This window comes from Pseudopodoces humilis, chromosome 10 (genome assembly GCF_049639895.1).
Source record: "Pseudopodoces humilis isolate 2021_Gansu_Grassland_sample_001 chromosome 10, ASM4963989v1, whole genome shotgun sequence".
In the NCBI taxonomy this organism is placed as follows: domain Eukaryota; kingdom Metazoa; phylum Chordata; class Aves; order Passeriformes; family Paridae; genus Pseudopodoces; species Pseudopodoces humilis.
Genome location: NC_142209.1, coordinates 4,894,397 through 4,898,266, shown reverse-complemented (window position 1 = coordinate 4,898,266; position 3,870 = coordinate 4,894,397). Strand labels below are relative to the sequence as shown.

The following is a 3,870-nucleotide window of genomic DNA, read 5'->3' as shown; positions in this document are numbered from 1 at the left end:
AAGGATCTGATAGATGGTGAGAGATTTTTGCTTTTAGGATAAATCCAGAAAATTATTGTTATCAGCCTAATACCCCTTTACCATATATTATTGAAATAACCACAATACGTTGTCGTAAGACACTTACACAGGTCAGGTGTGATATCCCAGGGGTAAAAAATAGAAATTGGGATCAATTCTTAAAACAGCGGTCTCGAGAAAAAGGGTCTTTCCCTGAAAGTTATCCCTGCTGCCGAGAAGATGGAACACCCTGTGGTTCGAAGCAACCGAATCGATGGGTGAGGCAGAGGGGTAGAAGAAAAGGGAAGCAAGATCTCACATGGGATCCAGCCAAGATGCTGGCTGAACTGCCGCAATCCTTTTAAAGTCCTTAAAGGACTACCTCTGATCAGGTTGTTGTTGTGGTTTACCATGATAAAGGGAAATGAAGGGTTTTTGATTGACATGGATGAGAGACAAAATATGTGGATAACGTGGGCTAATCAGACTAGACAGGATAATTTTTGCCTTTCAATGGCTACCCCTTCGGATCCTTTTCGAACTTGTTTAGTGGGCGCACCTTTAGATGATTCACTCAATGCCACGATGTTTAAAAACTGGACAAAGAATTGGAAAACACCCAAGGAAGCAAACGAAACATTATGTGAAATTCCATCAGGTAAATTCATGTTCAATATATGTGACACAGGTTTAATTCAAGCAAATCCCATTGGTGCTCAAAATTAGTACATTGCTACAGGTTTAAATGTTACTGGGTCAGAACCACAAGAGTTAAGACTGTTAGGTTCAGCCCCTAGCAATTACTGTTTAACTTTTGTCAATTGGGCTAGGAGCAATCATGCAAAAAAGTCTCATGGGCCAAATGGTACAAATGTTTCTCCACAGAATTTGCTATATTTGCAAAATAATGATGCATACTGTGGCAATTGGTCTCATAAAGTAAATTCTAGCAGTACACCTTTACAATTACCACCTGGTATTTTTCTAATCTGTGGAGATCGTGCATGGCAAGGACTGCCAGCAAACATTAATGGAGGGCCTTGTTATTTTGGGAAATTGACATTGTTTGCACCCACTATACAGCAACTATTAGGAGCCAATAGAACCAGGTTACGAAAAAAGAGAAGTGTGTTTCAATTGGGACCAGAATGCAAAGATCAGGTTGAACTTTGAGAACGTCCTACAGTGATAGTGTCATCTATTTTTACACCTAGAGTATCTAGTGCTCAAGCCTTAACACAGTTACGACGACTGGCATGTTGGACAGTGTCTCAGTTTAGGGCAAATTAGGAAGGAAAACTCCAAATGGGGATTTCCCCAGGGAAATGCCCCTCCCCACTAACTGGTCCGGGAAAAGAAAAAATTCCTTAGAGAGAAGTGGAAAAAGCTGTTTATTTAACAGAAATTGAGTAATATTAAATAATAAAACCTCTTGCTGTTCGATGGGATGGCAAATCTAGGAGGAAAAAAAGTCCTTTTCATGTGGTGTAGCTCGGCTTGCTCAGGTTCTTATCAGTCCCTCCGTCGCTGGAAAGTGCCGAGGCCCAGGCCCCGGTGGGCCACAGGTGTGAGTTCCCGGGGTTTGGCTGGGTGTTCAGTCCAGAGCAGGCTTGCACAGATCCAAGAAAATTGGGAAAAAACCAAACAAAGGTCCAGGGAACTCCTCTGCCTCAGCTAGCTAAAGCTAACTAAAAGCCAGAGAGAAGCTCTGTCCCGCTGTCTGTCCGTGCTGCAGACACCACAGTCCAGGAGCGGGATGTGTGGGAGTGATGTTTTTCCTTAACACAAACTGCGCGCTTCTTCTTCCCCCTCTCTTGCTCTCAAAGCCAGTCTTAAAGGTGAAGAACTTAATATATAATATAAACCAGACGATTGGGGATACCAGTATCATAAAGTCACCCCAGGACAGACAGGAAAACAGTTTAATATTACATCAAAGGTTTTGTCTGATTTGCTTTTAGATATGAAGAGTGTTAGGCATGCTGTATTGCAGAATAGAGCTGCTATTGATTTTTTGCTATTAGCACAGGGCCATGTCTGTGAAGACTTTTATGGGATGTGTTGCATGAATCTTTCTGACCATTCAGTGTCTATTCATGCTCGTCTTCAACAACTACAGAACAATATGAAAAAATTAACCATGGAAACAAATCCTTTAGAGGAATGGTTTCAATCCCTAGGTCTCACAGGATGGTTAAAAAATTTGGCATAAATGGCAATTGTTATTATATTGATTATTGTGATTGTGTTACTGTTTATTCCTTGCATACTGCAATGCTTGCAAAACATGGTAAAGAAGGCTACTTCTACAGTTTTGTTAGTACAAAAAGAAAACAGGGGAATTGTAGAGGAATGGCTAGAGAGCAAAGGTCATATTGCCATGCAGCAGTTAGCTGGGAAGGAGTTAGACAATGGAGTACAGTTGGTGTGAGATGTTGCAAAGTCAGGAAGGCCTTAGTGATAACTGTTAACTGAGAACAGGATGCTGTGATTAGAAGAATGTGAATTCAGCATAGATGAGCGATCACAGGAATGTGGAATTAGGTGGAGTTGACCTTAAATGAAATATCCAATAATGAGCTTGCTTTTGCACTATGTATGAGCCTAATTACTGATGCTATATAAGTTGTTTTAGAGTTACTAATAAATGAGACTTGCTGATCATTCATATTGAGTGCTGCATTTCTCCCGCCGAACTTGTTATCTATTAACACAAAGCAGAAGCTGCAAGTTTTAAGTGGGTATGACCCATTCTATGACCATCACTTGACAGTCTGTAAAAAATGGAAATAGAGATGAGATCCTCTAGGGAACTTTAGTTTTCTCTACAAAACAGTCAGTCCTAGGTGGTTTTTCAGAAACTGCATCAGTAACTAAAATTACTAGGAGTACACAGTAGCACTGACAGGAACCAGTCTGCAAATTCTGGTGTCCCTGTCAGGGTTTCATAGGGGAAGAAATGCTTTGCCAACTGAAGCCACTTCAGTGATGTCCTTTCCTGGCACCTTTCCACTGTTTATTTTATCCTTCAGGGGTATCATTCAGAAGCATCAACAGACTGGCATTCCTGTTAATCATATTCAGCCTCAAAAGCTTATTTTCTTTTTTTTTTTTTTTCCTTTTATGAGAATGATTACAATCAATCCATAGTCTGCCTTGCAAGTACACTTATATAGCAGTGGCAGAATCTCCACTGCCACTCACACAGCTTTGCAGATTCTTTACTTAAAAGATCTCATACCCTTTGCAAGGTGCATGTGACATTTCTAAATTATATACACTGAGAATTTTTTTTCGATTATCATTTGTTAGTTGCTCCTCACTCAACCCCCTCCTCCACAGAGTGAGAAATCATCAAGAAGATATACGATGAACTGCACAGGAAGCAGCTGCCAAAATGTTCCAGTGTGGATCTAACTGACAGTTTAGAAAGTGGGAAATCCTTTATACATTTCTCATGTAGGAAAACTAGTGCATGCATATTAGAGTGCCCCACTTTCTTTGCAGAGGAAGTTGTCTTCAATTACCTTTTTTCTTATTAGATGCCACTTTTCTCACTAACATAAAATCAGAAATTCAAACAAGATTTTAAAAGGATTTTGTTTACCAACTGAATATAAGATTACTATGCTCATCTGATACTACAAAATTTAATCTGGTTAGAATATAACTCAGTAGTTGTATCCTCAGAGAGGATGAGAATGGGGAGCTGTACTATGGACATACTGTGTACAAACTCAGATGTGGAAGTTATCAGTGTAGAAATTGCCAGGTTGATCAAATACAAAGCTCTGGCTGTCTGAAAAGGTGAGAGGCTGGCAAAGCTGCACACAATGGTGGGAACATCTCTGCTTCAGAGGGAGATTAAGA

The 3,870-nt window shown here is 40.2% G+C and overlaps 1 pseudogene; it reads left to right on the top strand.

The window, feature by feature from the left end:
• The first annotated feature begins 240 nt into the window (after window positions 1-240).
• Window positions 241-2,431, top strand: LOC148183656 (syncytin-A-like; annotated as a pseudogene).
• The last annotated feature ends 1,439 nt before the right edge of the window (window positions 2,432-3,870 follow it).